Source organism: Vulpes lagopus, chromosome 3 (genome assembly GCF_018345385.1).
Source record: "Vulpes lagopus strain Blue_001 chromosome 3, ASM1834538v1, whole genome shotgun sequence".
NCBI classification, from domain to species: Eukaryota; Metazoa; Chordata; class Mammalia; order Carnivora; family Canidae; genus Vulpes; species Vulpes lagopus.
In genome coordinates this window covers 87878552-87895582 of record NC_054826.1, presented here as the reverse complement: position 1 = coordinate 87895582, position 17031 = coordinate 87878552, and the positions used below count along the sequence as shown (strand labels likewise).

General features: G+C 35.9%; 1 protein-coding gene and 1 pseudogene across 13 annotated transcripts in view; one reads left to right on the top strand and one right to left on the bottom strand.

Moving 5' to 3' along the window:
- Positions 1-17031, bottom strand: part of CHRM3 (cholinergic receptor muscarinic 3) — a 504026-nt gene that overhangs the window by 365729 nt on the left and 121266 nt on the right. The window lies entirely within an intron of this gene.
- Positions 12131-13324, top strand: LOC121487041 (annotated as a pseudogene).

Sequence of the window (17031 nt, the reverse complement as noted above, 5' to 3'; positions counted from 1 at the left end):
CTCTAATCATTCCATGGTCCTTCTCTTGTCTTTCTTCTTTTCTTCCTCTGCTTCTCCTCCTCCTCTTCTCTTCTTTCTCCCTGTCCTTTTTAGCAGGAGCATTATAGCAGTCAGCATTACTCACATGTCTACTTGTGTGCCAAGCACTCTGATGGATGCTTTACATTTGTTTTCTTTCCACAATATTCCTAAACTGTTGCTATTGGTATTTCAAAGAAGCTGAGGTTCTTACAGACTGAATTTCAAAGCCAAAGAGCCATTAGTGGGCAAAGGCAGAAACTAAACCCAATCTAACTGATTCTTTCATTAAGAAAAGTAATATTCCTGGGAGTAGAGCTCTGCATAAATGCAGAACTCACTGCAACATTACAGATCCTAAGCATATAAAGAATTACAATGTGGATTTGGGGTGGAGTAGGAAACTGGGAGCTGAATTAGGTTATTCCTCAGAACGTGATTCCAAGGGCAGCCTGGGTGGCTCAGCGGTTTAGCGCCTTCAGCCCAGGGCCTGATCCTGGAGACCTCGGATCTAGTTCCACGTCAGGCTCCCTGCATGGAGCCTGCTTCTCCCTCTGCCTGTGTCTCTGCCTCTCTCTCTCTGCATGTCTCTCATGAATAAATAAATAAAATCTTTTTAAAAAAACACCTAATTCCCTATTAGAGAGCTTCTCAATTAAACATTCTTAATACGAGAAGAACTTAAGGAACAAATGGAATTGATGTCTGAACCTTCATGTTAAAAGGGACCATGATCAGTGCCAATGTCCAAGTTAATTTATGGATGATAAATGGTAAGAAAAAGAATTGTTGTTATTAGACCAAGAGGTAACTAGACTGGAGAAGTAGCTAAAGGGCTATTTCTTTCTTTTTTGTTTTAAAGATTTTATTTATTCATGAGAGAGAGAGAGAGGCAGAGACACAGGCAGAGGGAGAAGCAGGCTCCCCACAAGGAGCCCGATGCGGGACTCGATCCCGGGACTCCAGGATCACACCCTGGGCCGAAGGTAGGCACTAAACTGCTGAGCCACCCAGGGATCCCCTAAAAGGCTATTTCTTTACCAAACTGCAGCAAAATTAGCAATCTATGAATACCTCAGTCATTTGATTGATATCTGCTAGGGCTTCCAGAGATATAGCCCCAGGAAAGCAAACTTAAAAGTTATCTTGAAGCCTAAGAAACGAAAGTAAAGGGGGAAAAAAAAGTTTAATTATGATCTTAAAACCTAATGGAATCTACTAATGGAATGCAAAGTTTTCTACCAGAATAGATCAACAAAGGCAAAATATGCATTATCTCTAAGTGGGAATGGTTTCCTTACAAATTCTTATAAGCTGTCTGTTAGAGTGTATGCTAACTTTCTAGTACTGAGAAGCCAGTCCACCAGCTGGCTTCTGACACCTAGAAACGCCTTGATTTCCTGGAAGCACAGTAAGAAGGAAGGCAGCCAAGAGAACACAGAAATTAACTTTGGGGTTTTCGCTTTTTACCTTACCAGCCTGGATATTTAGATGGTTATCATCATGAATGCCTTTAGACACTTTCCTAGTTTTGTCTTGAAAGGAAGTGATTTATGACTCAGAAATCACACAGCTACCTCTCATGAGTATTACAGTTTTCAAAAAAAATGATGGTTTACTAGTATTTCGGGTAAAGAGATGTCTCAGGTAGATTTTGGAGCCAGAGCTACAAAAAAAGTCAAATCTAACAAATGTTCCTTAGTCTTTGGAACTGATAGCACTTCTTAATGTCAGGGCTCAGGGAAAGACAAATGTGCAAGCATTCCTCGGTGCTGATATTCAGTGTTCTCTTGACTAAGTAAGGAAGACTAGAGCAAACGTTCAGGGCAATAGGATACTGTGTTCTTAGGGCAGAAGGAGGACACCCTCAGGGCTTTAAAGTGGCAGCAAGGCTTGCTTATGGCAAAACGCATTCAGGATTTCAGTGCATGGCTTCATGTAGCTGTCTCTCGGCGCAAGGGCCCTCCCTATCCTACACATTTAAGCAAGGAAAGTATTACTCTAAATGTGGATAAAATGAAGGACTTCCATTCCATTAGAGAAAGTAGGTTTCCAGGCCACTTACAAATTGATATTGAGGACAGGATTAAGATATCAAAGGACAAGCAATGGTCCTGAGGTATACAGGCATCTTATGCATATTACTAAGCTGTTCTTAAGCTATGCCTTTATACAATGAACACACCCAGAAGATTATTAGCCTCTGGAAAGGGATATAACTGAATTCCATAGGCATACAGTTTCCTGATGGACACAGGAACACACTGGCTGGCAGCCTCACCTTGAACTACCAGGGCCAGTTGGTGAATGCACCTTTTACACATCACCCTCTTCCCCAGTTAGAGCTCCTGATCATTAATCCTGAAGCTATGCTCTCCATTGCAGAGGAGACTATTCAACATGGGAGGTCAATGGCTGTAGCCATGAGAAAACTAGTAACTATGTCCTCCAGCTGGAACATCTAAATAAATAGTTGAGATTGAACAGAGGGCACTCAAGCCACATTCTCCTCAAATACTTTCTGCACTGTGGGAATTGGAAAACCAAATCCAAAGTGAGAATTTTAGTACCTAAACTTGAAACCATGAAGATTAGCCATATGAGTCCAGGGTTAATCCTGACCCCCAGACTCCAAGCAGAGAGTGGAATCAGGAGCAATGGACCATAGATAGTCAATGCCAAGACTCAGACCTAGTAAAGTAATGATGGAGTCTCAGCAGTACTTCACATGGGCAGCAGGCACGCAGTTTGAAAGCAATACATTGCTCACCCATCATGCTTAAAAGAGTCAATCTGCTCCATCAACAATTCCAGGCTAGGCAGCAGGTCAAAGTTAAGCTGCAGCAGCCTGTGTCCAAAGGCCCAGGTGAACCTCTACTCAGGCCTAATCTATGACCGTGCTCTTTAAAGCAGATTTCTGTGAGGCTGACTCCTTGATGCTAGGGAGCATGCTTCAGAAGTATCCACAGCAGCTCCAGGCCAGGAAATCTACAGGGAGGAATCTCTAAGAAGGAAAACAAATGTACAGATGAGAGGGAGAAATATCTTCCCCATAAAAAAAGGTTACTAAAGCCTAAGACAAAACCAAGGTCAACATAAGAATCTGAAGATTTGCCTGGCAAGAATGTGAATGTGTTTTCACAAAGCAAATCTCACACTCAGTGTGGGTCTGGGGTGCTAGAAACAGAAGGCCCAAAGAGGGAAAAATAAATCTAAAGGACTTAAAAACATATACTAGATGGAAAATAAAGGTCTCTTAACTAACACCTGGTGATGGGCTCCACTCGAAGTTCTCAATTTAGTAACATGGCAGCAATATGATGAACTCTTCCTTTTGGAGAGAAGAGACAAGATGCATTAAGAGCTTTTTGCCCCAGGTATGATGAGAGCATAATGCCAATATTAACCATTAGGTGATTGCTCCCAACTGAGTTTAAGTCCACAGCATGCAGACTCTGGGCCCCTGACACTGATTGGCAGGCATCCTCACCAAAGCCAAGTTTTAATCTGTCCATCCTCTTGTCAACAAACACTTAGTGCTGAATGAATTCCATCACTGAGGTTCTGATAAAGCTACAATCATTTGGTGGAAGAAAAGTTGTAGAAGCAGTCCAGGATACACATGCTAGAGGCCCATCTACATGGTCAGCTGCATGCGAGCAGAGGCTCTTTCTCAGTCCTGCATCTCCAGCACCTAGAATCGTGCCTGACACAAAGTAGAATACTTTCAAATGGATGAGCATCCTTACAGAAAGATAGTATCTTCAAAATAAGCCGTTACTCAAGTTCAGCAGCCACCAACAATGGTACCACACACTTCAATTAATGAGAGCTTTACTACAACCACAGATCATTATTTTCATTATACACTGCTATTTACTGAGGTTCTCCCATGGGCTAGGTCATATGCTAATTGTGCCAAATATGGACTGTATCATTTAATCCTTCCTACTACGTTGAATAGGTATATTAGCCCCATTTTACAGATAAGGAAACTAGTGATTCACACTTAGGTTGGATTATGCCAGATTTCACTACCTTCCACCACACAATAACTTAAATTCTTGTTTATTTTCTATTTTAGGAAATGTTCCTTAACCAGAAATGATTGGTAGACTTCTTCAGGTGATAGGTAGTTGCTAATTCTGACATCAGCATATAGTCCTATGACAGTAATCTAGCCTGGGATCCCTTTTCCAATGCTACTACACTGGATAAAAATAAGTAACATGCATGTGAAAATGCCTTGAAAGTTAAAGAGTTATCACTGTTAAGTCAGCGTGTGTGTTCGCTTAAAATGAACACGGCCATTCTGACATGCATATAACGGTGAGGAAAGGAAGCACCTCAGCTACAGAGCAAGGGCTGTTTAGTCTGCTCACACTCAGTGGGGCAGCAAAGGTGGCAGTTAGATAAGCCTCAGTGCATTTACCATCATGGAATGGTAATGGCTTAGTTATGAAAGCCTTAGTATGTTTCCTTATCAAATTCACATAAAAACTGAGGAATAAAAGGAATACAACACCTTTCTTTTCTAAAAATTTGTGATAATTTAACCCTTTGTTCTCTCTCCTAAAGGGGAATGAGAATACATCAAAATGTTATTTCTATCAGAGTGCTTTAAATAGTTCAAAGATGCTAAAGAATTATTTAAGGTTTTAATTAGCAGCATTTTGAAAAAATAAAAAAAATCATGAAACTAATGAAACTAATAAAAAAAATCAATTTGAAAACATAAATAACACCTGGTGCACCAGGGAGGCTCAGTCTCCTAAGCATCTGCCTTGGGCTCAGATCATGATCCCAGGGTCCTGAAATGGAGCCCCATATCGGGAATCATCTGTTTGTTGGCTACAGTTAAGAGTCTATTTCTTAATTTGTCTCTCTCTTCTTTTCCCTTTGCCTGTTTGTTTTGTTTTTTAAATTCCACATATGAATGAAATCTTATGGTATTTGTCGTTCTCTGACTGATTTATTTCACTTACTATAATACCCTCTAGCTCTATCTATGTCGTTGCAAATGGCAAGATTTCATTATTTTTCATGGCTGACTAATATTCCACTATATACATATGCCACATCTTCTTTGTTGATTCATTAATCAATAAACCCTTGGGCTAATTTCATAACTTAGCTATTGTAAATAATGCTGCTACGGACATAGGGCATGTAATCCTTTGAATTAGTGTTTTTGTATTCTTTGGGTAAATAGTTGTGCAATTGCTGGGTCATAGGGTAGCTCCATATTTTTTTTTCTTTTTGGTAGCTCCATTTTTAACATGTTGAGGAACCTCCACATTGTCTTCCATAGTGGATGCACTAGTTTGCATTCCCACCAACAGTGCATGAGGGTACCCTTTTCTCCACATCCTCACGAATATTTGTTCTTACTTGTCATTTTTATTCTAGCTATTCTGAGAGGTTTGAGGTGATATCTCATTGTGGTTTTATTTTTATTTTTAAAGACTTTTTAAATTTATTTCTTTTTCATGAGACATACAGAGAGAAGAGAGACACAGGCAGAGAGGGAAGCAGGGTTCCTGCAGGGAGACTGAGGCAGGACTCAATCCCAGGACCCTGGGATCATGACCTGAGCCAAAGGCAAACACTCAACCACTGAGCCACACAGGTGCCCCTCTCATTGTGGTTTTAATTTGAATTTCCATGATGATGTTGAGCATCTTCTCAAGTGTCTGTTTGCTATCTAGATGTCATCTTTGGAGAAATGTCTGTTCATGTCTTCTGCCCATTTTCTAATTGGATTATTTTTTGGGTGTTGAGTTTTGTTAAGTTACATGTTGGATACTAACCTTTTATTGGATATGTCATTTGCATATATCTTTTCCCATTCCATAGGTTGCCTTTTAATTTTGTTGATTGTTTCCTTTGCTGTAGAGAAGCTTTTTATTTTGATGAAGTCCCAATAGTTTATTTTTGGTTTTTTTTCCCTTGCCTAAGGAGGCTTATCTAAAAAGAAGTTACTATGGTCAATGTCAAAGAGGTTACAGCAGTGTTAATAGGATTGTTATAGTAATTTAGGACTCACATTTACTTCTTTAATCCATTCTGAATTTATTTTTGTGTATGATGTAAGAAAGTGGTCCAGTTTATTTCTTTTGCAATGTTGCCGTCCAGTTTTCCAAACACCATTTGTTAAAGAGATTGTCCTTTTTCCATTGAATATTCTTTCCTGCTTTGTTGAAGACTGATCATACAGTTGTAGGTTTATTTCTGGGTTTTCTATTTTGTTCTATTGATCTATATGTCTATTTTTGTGCCATATATATTGTTTTCATACTAAAGCTTTGTAATATAACTTGAAGAATGGAATTGTAAAGCTTCCAGTTTTGCTTTTCTTTTTCAAAATTGCTTTGGCTATTTGGCGTCTTTTGTGGTTCCAATTTTAGAATTGTTCTAGTTCTGTGATAAATGGCATTGGCATTTGATAGGGACTGCATTAAAAGTGTAGATTGCTTTGGAGATTATAGATATTTACATGATATTTGTCCTTCCAATCCATGAGCATGGAAAGTTTTTCTATTTCTTTGTGTTGTCTTCAATTTCTTCCATCAAATTTCATAGTTTTCAGAGTACAGATCTTTCATTTCTTTAGTTAGGTTTATTCCTAGGTATCTTACTGTTTTTGGTGCAGCTGTAAATGGGATTAATTCCCTAATTTCTCTTTCTGCTGCTTCATTATTGATGTATGGAAATGCAACAGATTTTTATATCCCGTGACTTTACTGAATTCGTGTATTAGTTCTAGCAGTTTTTTGGTAGAGTCTTTTAAGTTCTCCATATTTAGTATCATGTCAATGGAAAATAGTGAAAACTTTACTCCTTCCTTACTGATTTAAATTGCCATTTATTTCTTTTTTTTTTTTTCTTTTTGTTGTCTAATTGCCATTATTAGAACTATTAACTCTTCTTTTGAGTTTGGTAGAATTCACATGTAAAGGCGTCTGGTCCTGGACTTTTGTTTGTTGGGAGTTTTTGATTGCTGACTCAATTTCTTTGTTGGTTATCAGTCTGTTCAAATTTTCTATTTCTTCCTACTTCAGTTTTGGTAGGATATATGTTTCTAGGAATTTATTTATTTCTTCTAGGCTGTCAACCGTTGGCATATAATATTTCATAATAGTTTCTTATAGTTGATTGTATTTTTGTTATGTTGATTGTTATTCCTCTTCTTTCATTTGTGATTTTATTTGAAAACTTTTTTTTTTTGTCATGATAAGTCAGGCTAGAGGTTTATCAGTTTTTATTTTTTCAAAGAACCAGCTCCTGCTTTCATTGATCTGCTCTATTGGTTTTTTAGTGTATCATTGATTTCTACTTTAATCTTTATAATTTCTTTCTTTCTTCTGGTTTTAGGGTTGGTTTGTTGTTCTTTCTCTTGCTCCTTTGGGTGTAAGGTTAGGTTGTGTATTTGAGATTTTTCTTGCTTCTTAAGGTAGGCCTGTATTGGTATATATTTCCTTCTTATGACTACTTTTGTTGCATCTCAAAGGTTCTGGACTGCTGTGTTTTCATTTTCATTTGTTTCTATGTACTTTTTGTTTCTTCTTTTGTTTCCTAGTTGACCCACTTATTGTTTAGTAGCACATTATTTAACCTCCATGTATTTGTGGTCTTTCTAATTTTTCTTTGGGTTTATTTCTGATATCATATGGTTGTGGTCAGAAAAGATGCATGAGGGGATCCCTGGGTGGCTCAGCAGTTGAGTGCCTGCCTTCGGCCCAGGGCATGATTCTGGAGTCCCGGGATCGAGACCCACATCAGGCCCCCTGCACGGAGCCTGCTTCTCCCTCTGCCTGTGTCTCTGCCTCTCTTTGTCTCATGAATAAATAAAATCTTAAAAAAAAAAAAAAGATGCATGATAGGACTTCAATCTTCTGGGCAGCCCTGATGGCACAGCGGTTTAGTGCCACCTGCAGCCCAGGGTGTGATCCTGGAGACCGGGGATCGAGTCCCACATCAGGCTCCTTGCATGGAGCCTGCTTCTCCCTCTGCCTGTGTCTCTGCCTCTTTCTCTGTGTGTTTCTCATAAATCAATCAATCAATCAATCAATCTTAAAAAAAAGAACTTCAATCTTCTTGAATTTGCAGAGGATTATTTTATGGGCTAATGTATGATCTATTCTAGAGAATGTTCCATGTGCACTTGAAAATAATGTGTATTCTGCTGGTTTAGAATGGAAGGTTTTAAAATTATCTCTTAAATCCGTCTATTCCAGCATGTCATTCAAATCCATTGTTTCCTTATTGATTTTCTGTTTAGATGATCTGTCCACTGATGGAAGTAGGGTGTTGAAGTCCCGTACTATTATTGTACTATTATCAAAGAGTTCCTTTATGTTTGTCATGAATTGTTTTATGTATTTGGGCCCTGCTATGTTGAGTGCATGCATGTTGACATTTGTTATATCTTCTTGTTGGATTGTACCCTTTGTGACTATATAGTGTCCTTCTTTGTCTCTTGTTATAGTCTTTATCTTAAAGTCTGTTTTGTCTGATATTAGTATTGCTATTTTGGCTTTCTTTTGACATCTATTTGCATGACAGATATTTTTCAATCCCCTTATTTTCAATCTACAAGTGTCTTTGGATCTGAATGACTCTCTTGTAGGCAGCATATAGATGGGTCTTGTGGGTTTTTTTAATCCATTCTGTTACCTTATGTCTTTTGATTGGAGCACTTAGTCCATTTACATTTAAAATAATTATTGATGGGGCACCTGAGTAGCTTGAGTAGTATTCAAGTAACTGCTTGAGTATCCAACTCTTAACTTTAGCTCAGGTCATGATCTCAAGGCTCTGCGATTGAGCCCCAGGTCAGGCTCTGTGCTCAGCAGAGAGTCAGCTTCTCCCTCTGCCTGCCCCTCCCCCCTGCTACTTTCTCTCTTTCTCCCTCTCAAATAAGTAAATCTTTAAAAAACTAAAATGATTATTGATAGATATTAATTTATTGTCATTTTATTACTTCTTTTATGATTATTTCTGAAGATTTTCTCTCATCCTTTTTTATCTTTCATGGTTTGCTGATTTTTTTAGTGATATCTTTGCTATTTCTTTCTCTTTATTCCTCACATATTACTGGTGATTTTTGATATATGGTTACCATAAGTTTGTATATAAACTCTTTTGCAAATAGCAGTCTATATTAAGTTGATAGTTATTTAAGTTTGAACCCATTCTTTGCTTCTGTCCTCTCCACATTTGGGTATATGTTGTTATATTTTACATCCTTTTATTTTGTGCATTCTTTGACTAATTTTTTTACAGAAATATTCATTTTTACTGCTTTTGTGTTTTCTACCTCTACACTGTCACTTTTGATCTATCCTTTCCACTTCTCTCCACTCAAGAGTCCCCTTTAATATCCCTTGCAGGGCTAGTTTACTGGGCATGAATTCCTTTAGCTTTTGTTTGTCTAGGAAAGTCTTTATCTCTCCTATTCTGAATAACAGCCTAGTTGGATAGAGTATTCTGAGCTGCAAACATTTCACATTCAACAATTTGAATATATCATGCCACTGTCTTCTGGCTTAGCGTATTCTCAATTACTCTCATACTTAACCTCTCAGCTTTCATTACACTGCTTTTCTTTCAGGGTCTAGTTCATCAACTAGAGTGGAACTCCTATATATCTTGTAAGGAAAATTTTTCATCTTAGAAACCAATTCTGGAGACATTCTTTACTACAAGACAAACTATAGACACAATTCTTAGAATTAGCCAAGTTTATGATACCTTGAAATACCTTGAAATACTTAATTCAGAATAATTCCATTTTAAGTAGAATTTCAGAGTGCTATTCTCTAACATTTTAGGATTACTGACATGATCTAAGTAAATGATTTATGCTTAATCCCTAAATACAATTATTTAAAAGTTTGTAATCAGGCATTCTCATAATCCTTTAACATTTTTAAATATAATTTTCCTCATTTAAATCCATCATATCAAAACAAATAAATTCATCATCTGTATCATATATGTAGTTATTTCCTTCTTTTTGTCCTCAAAACTTTTAACAAATACTGGTCAGCTGCAATAAAACAAGTTCTGAAATAAGTCCTACACTTTTATTATCACTATCAAATACATTAACATGATGAGCTTGGTAAAAAAATATGATTCCAGGGTGCCACGAAGCGCACATGTTTAACTGCAGAAAATCTTATTCCTTCAAGAGTATAGTTAGCAAAGCAATGAAATAAATCTTGATTTAACTTTATGATATGAACAAATAAGACATATAATTTGATATATAAAAGAAATCACATTATCTAAATGTATGTACATTTTAATGAGAAGGGTTTTTAAAGATACTGATATACTAAACTGGATTGACCAAGAAAAGCTTCCCACAATACACCCAACTGAGCTTGGACTAGACAACAGAGAAACACAAGAAACGATGGCCCATTCTGAGCATGGGAGACAGCTCTTTCTCTGTTCGTGATGACAAGTCAGATGGTCTAATGTAGGTAACTAAAGTCCCTGTGCTAGAGAATAAAGTTTGGTTTGACAGGATGGGCAAAGGGAAGGGAAATGCACTTCATTAAAGTCTTGCATCTCTGAAATGGCAAAGACAGAAAAGACAAAAACAAAGAGAAACCCTCAACTTTCAGTTGATATTTTCAATATTTTTAGATATAGGAAGAATAGAATTAATACAAGATTATGTGGCAGTTACATAACTTTTCTAAATATATCATTTCTGATAACTGAGAAAATTGTAATACGTATTACATGGTAAACATTGCCATTGTATTTTAGTGAAAAGAAAGTAAGTTTTCAGCTGCTAAGTGGCAAAGCCTAAGTTCACAAACATCATGGTTCATTGATTCAAAAGTTCATGTTCTTTTAACTAAATTGGCAGTATTTACTAATATGTTATTATAAATACATTCAAGATGTTCTTTCTTTAATTTTAAAGTTGAATTTGTTGAGATAATTTTCATATACAATAAAAGTCACCCCTTTTTTAAGTGTGTGGCTTGTTGAGTTTTTGTAAATGCTCATAGTTCAGGTTAAACATGTCAAATATCATAGTATACATTTCCATCACCCTAGTAAGTACGTGCGTCTCTTTGTCATCAGTGTCCTTTTACTACCCCAGTTCTGGTAGCCTCCACTCTGATTTTCATCCTTCAAGTTTTCTAGAATGCAATACAAATAAAATCATGCAGATAAAAGCCTTTTGTGTCTGACTTCTTTTAGTAAGTAAAATCAATGATCTGTCTTTATACATCACATTGTTTTGATTACTGTAGTTTCATATTAAGTTCTAAAGTCAGGACATATTAAGTTCTCCAACTTTATTCTTCTGTTTCAAAATCATTTGGTTATTTTGGATGTTGGAAATTCCCACATAAATTTCTGGATCAGCTTACCTTTTTGCAAAGATCCTAGAGGGATACTGATAGGATTTTTTGAATCTACTGATAAAGTTGGCGAGAACTGCCATATTAACAATTCTGAGTCTTCCCATCCATGACCATGAGATGTCTATTTATTTAAATCTTTATGAATTTTTCTCGCTAACATGTTCTGTCAGCTTTGCTTTGAAATTCTGATGTATAGGCATTATACTTCTTTTGTTAAATTTACTCTTACATACTTAATTTCTTTGTGAATGAAGTTTATTTTCATTTTCAGAAAATGCATTGATAGTCTGTAGATATGCAATTGTCTATGCTTATTGATATTATCTGGTATTGCTGAATATTTTTATTAGTTTTAACAGTATTTTTGTGGACTGCTTAGGATTTCCTTCATATGGGATCACATCATCTGCCAATAAAGGCGATTTACTTTTCTATTAATCTGGATGCCTTTAATTAATTTAAAAGGTTTCATTTATTTACTGATAGAGATAGAGAGTTTACGAGCAGTGAGGAAGGGCAGAGGAAGACAGAGAAAATCTCAAGCAGATTCCACACTGAGCTTGGATTCTGACACAGGCTCAATCTCACTACCCTGACATCATGAGCCCCACTGAAATCAAGAGTCAGACATTAATTGACTGCTCCACTCAGGAGTCTCTTTATTTATCTTATTTAAATTTAATTTTGGCCTTACTGCAAGTGGTCAGAATGTCCTATACAATGGTGAGTAGTAATGAGATTGAATATCTTGACTTGTTCTCTATGAAAGGGAGCAATATCACTCTCTCATCATTTATCTTCCAACAAACAATAGAAAACATAAAGGATTTGCTGTCACAGATGCATCACTACAATGCTGGGGTTAAACAAAGTGCTCTTCTTGGACTTAAAGACCTTTTGTCTCAGTACCCATTTATAATTGATGCACATCTTTCAAACATATTAAGTGAAGTGACTGCTGTGTTTACAGATAAAGATGCTAATGTACGTTCAACTTCTTCAATTCCTGGCCCCCAAAATACAAGCCGAACAAATTTCTCCATTTTTTCCTTTGGTAAGTGCCCATCTCTCTAGTGCCATGACTCACATTACTGAAGGAATTCAGGAGGACTCTTTAAAAGTTTTGGACATTCTGCTGGAACAGTACCCATCCTTATTTACTGGCCGTAGCAGTATATTGCTTAAGAATTTTGTAGAACTTATTTCTCATCAGCAGCTGTCTAAAGGACTAATAAATAGAGACAGATCCCAGTCTTGGATACTTTCTGTAAATCCTAATCGGAGACTCACTTCTCAGCAATGGAGGCTGAAAGTCTTAGTGAGACTCAGTAAATTCCTTCAGGCCTTGGCAGATGGATCCAGTAGGTTGAGAGAAAGTGAAGGACTTCAGGAACAAAAAGAAAATCCCCATGCCACTAGCAACTCCCATTTTTATCAACTGGAAGGAACATGCCAACGACCAGCAGCACATCCAGGTTTATGAAAATGGGGGTTCACAGTCAAATGTCAGTTCACAGTTCAGGCTACGGTACCTGGTTGGAGGACTAGGCAGTGTGGATGAAGGCCTCTCATCTACTGAAAACTTGAAAGGATTTATTGAGATAATAATTCCATTGCTGATTGAATGCTGGATTGAAGCTGTGCCTCCACAACTAGCTGCTTCTATTGGAAATGGTAGAGAGTGAGAACCTCTGCAGGTTATGCAGCAAATTCTTAATATTATTTCCCTTCTGTGGAAACTCTCTAAACAACATGATGAAACTCATAAATTGGAGTCATTGCTTCTAAAGAATTATCTTCTTGATTTCAAACACCATTTTATGAGTCACTTTCCATATACCTTAAAAGAAATAACCAGGCACAAAAGGAAAGAGACATTTAGCATAGTATTAGCTGTACATTTTTTGTAAATGCCTTTTAATAGACTGAGAAAATTGCATTTTATTCCTTTTTGTTGAAAGTTTTTTGTTTTCACTTTTGTTTTTAAATAAGAAATGGATATTGGATTTTGAATCATTTTTGCATCTTTTATGATGATCATATGTTTTCCCCTTTATTCTCTTAATTTGGTGCATGACATTAATTGATTTTTTAATATTACACTAATTTTGTTTTGTTAAAATGACAAACCTATTAATTTACACATGTTGGTCAATTTAAACATTGATTTGGTTTGCTATTTTGTTTATGTTTTTTGCTTAAGATTTTATTTACTCATGTTTCATGAATAAATTCATGTAAACATAATTCATGTAAACATAAATCTATGTTTATGAAGGATATTGATCTAATTTTCTTGTGGTATCTTGTCTGGCTTTGAAATGACAATGATATTGGAATCAAAGAATTAGATAGAAAATGGTTTTTCCTCCTCCAAATTCTGAAGAATAAAAGAATAGTATTACTTCTTCCTTAAATATCTGAATATGCACCAAGGAAGCCATGTGGGCCTGGGTTTTCCTCTATGTGAAGATTTCAAATTGCTAATTCTATTTTTTAATTATTGGCCATTCAGATTTTCTATTTTTTTTTTTTAGTCAGTTATGGATGTGTATCTTTCTAGGTATTTGTTTCATCAAATTGTCCAATGTTGACAAAAAATAGTTCAAAGTATTTCTTTACAATGCTTGCTTCTGTAGGATTGGTAATGATGTCCTCCCTTTTATTTCTGATTTTGACAATGGGTATCTTTTCTCTTTTTTCTTTGCCAGTCTAGCTAAAGATTTGTCCATTGTGTTGATTTTTTTCAAAGAACCACTCTTTGATTTTATGTATTTTCTCTATTATTTTATTGGTTTTCTCAACTGTTTTCCTATTTACCATTTCATTGATTTCCACTGCAATTTTTATTATTTTCCTCCACATTTTCATTTTTGTTTGCGCCTTTTCTAGTATTTTATGATGAGGCTTAGATTATTTTTTAAAGGTTTCATATATTTATTCACAAGAGACAGAGAGAGGTGGAGACTTGGCAGAGGGAGAAGCAGGCTCTCTGTGGGGAGTCTGATGTCTGATGCAGGACTCGATCCCAGGACCCCAGGATCATGACCTGAGCCAAAAGCAGATGCTCAACCACTGAGCCACCCAGGTGCCCTTGAAGCTTAGATTATTAATTTGCAATTTCCTTTTATTATAATATTGTAGGCACTTGAAGCTACAAATTTCCTTTATCACTGTGTTAGTTAAATCTCACAAATTTATATATGCCGTATTTTCAGTCATTTCAAAATATTTTAAAATTTCCCTTGTGATTTTTTTGTGACTCATAGGTTATTTTAGAAGTATTCTGTTCACAGCAGCCCCAGTGACTCAGCAGTTTAGTGCTGCCTTCGGCCCGGGTTGTGATCCTGGAGACCTGGGATCGAGTCCCGTGTCCGGCTCCCTGCATGGGGCCTGCTTCTCCCTCCGTGCCTCTCTCTCTCTCTCTCTCTCTCTCTGTGTCTGTCATGAATAAATAAAATCTTAAAAAAAAAAAAACTTTCACCTTTCAAAAAAGGGAAGTATTTTGTTCAATATTTAATATTTGAGGATGTCTCCAATTTTTTAATTGTTGACTTCTATCTTAATTTTGTTATGGTGAGAGAACAGGTTGTATGACTTGGACTTTTTTAAGTTTATTGAATCTGTTGTATGGGACTAGCATATGGTCTATCCTGAAAATGCTCCATCTGCACTTGAAAATAATATGTGTTTCAGTGTTTTGTGATGGAGTGTTCTACAAATTTCACTTACTTCAAGTTAGTTGATAGTGTTATTCAAGTCTTCATGTTCTTGCTGGTTTTGTCTCATTATTCTATGAATTGTTAAGGGTAGAAGTTTGAACCAATTCTTGTTGAATTCTCTATCTCATTTCAATTTTATTAGGTTTCCTTCCTGTTGCTAGGGGTCTATATGTTTTTAAATTTTTTATCTTCCTGATAGGCCTTTGTCTCTATTAAATGTCTTTGTTTTTCTGTTAGTTCATTTTCAAAATTTTACCCTTGTTTTTGTCTTTCAAAAGTTTGATCATCACGTGTCCAGGCCTGGATCTCTTTGTATTTATTTGATTTGGAGTTTGTTATGATTCCTAGATATACACATTGATATCGTTCATAAAACTTGGAAAGTTTGGTCATTAGTTTCTAAAATATTTTCCTGTGTTTTCCGTCTTCTTCTGGAGCTCCTATATATTGATACGCTTGATGCTATACCAGAGCATCTGTGGCTCTGTTCATTGCTCTTCGTTTTTCTTGTTTTTCATTAATTATTCCTAGTCATAAGCTTCAAGTTCACTAATTCTTTCTTCTGCCATCTCAAGTCTACTTCTGAGTCCCTCTAGTAAATTTCCATTTTTTTATATAATTTCTTCCTCTTTGTTCATACTCTCTATTTGGTGATATGTCATTCAAATACTTTCCTTCAATTCTTTAAAGCATAGAGTCCTTTAGTTCTTTGAACATATACTTATCATAGATCCACTGAAGACTCCTTTTGCTAAATTCTACACCTGGGCCCTCAAATGATAGTTTCTATTAAATACTTCTTCTTTTTTATTCATTCATTTATTTTTTTAGTATGGATCACACTCTGAAAGTCCCACTTTCCTTAAAATTTATAACTATTAATTTTTATAAACATACTACTTAGGGTTGCTCACTGTTTAAATGTCAACATAAGTTTTGCTGGATCAACCAATATAGACAAAAAATGTTATATTAGTTTTGCTTTGTTTGTTAGGATGGAAATTTGAATTTGAGGAATTGGGAAATTAGTAGCTAATTCAATTGTGCAATTTAAATTTATTTTTTGACAAGTTTATTATCAAAAGTAATGGGAGACATGATAGCTTGACATGGTTGGAGAAAAGAATTTGTCTGTCAAATAAAAGTGATTTTATTAGAAGAACATAAGTTCTATCAGCACCTAAAGCTACCAGTAAACCTGCAAAGGGTAATCTCTGAAGGCAAATGACTGTTAGGTTGATGTAAAGATTAATGATATAGGGACAGAAATGGGAAAATGCATAATTAATCAAGTAAAGTAACAGGTAATTAACAAGACATTTCATAATGTATTATTTAAATTTAACAATGAAAGACATTTTAAATTAGAAATTCATATATTCACTTTTTAAACTACATCAAAGCAGCTGATAATCACTAAACTGAAGATCTGCTATATTCCTGACATGGAATATTCTCTGCAAACGAAGCAAGATTTGCAAGTATGTCTTCAGTAGCAATTTTTTAATCATATTTTCTTTCTTTAAAGGCAACAACTGCCGAAACAAAAAAGAAATCGCTCTGCTGAAAAGGGAATGAAAGCTGGAGAAGATCCAGCAAGTAAAGATTGCTCTTTTAAGCCTGATTAAGAAAAAGAATGTCCATACTATGGGGGGAGTTATTCCAGAAGACAAGATTTTGTTATGGTTGTCTCCATTCCAAACTAAATGAATATCCTTTTATTTCCCTCTCTAACCTCTGCTGCTCCAGGATTTGTAGGTCCTACTTATAATGAAAATTGCCAGGGTCCCTATTCAAATCATCTTGGCATCTACAGTAGATGGATTTAGTAGAATTTACAGGAAGGTATCTTATTTCTTCCGTCACCATTATGCCCTACACCTTCGAACAAATGA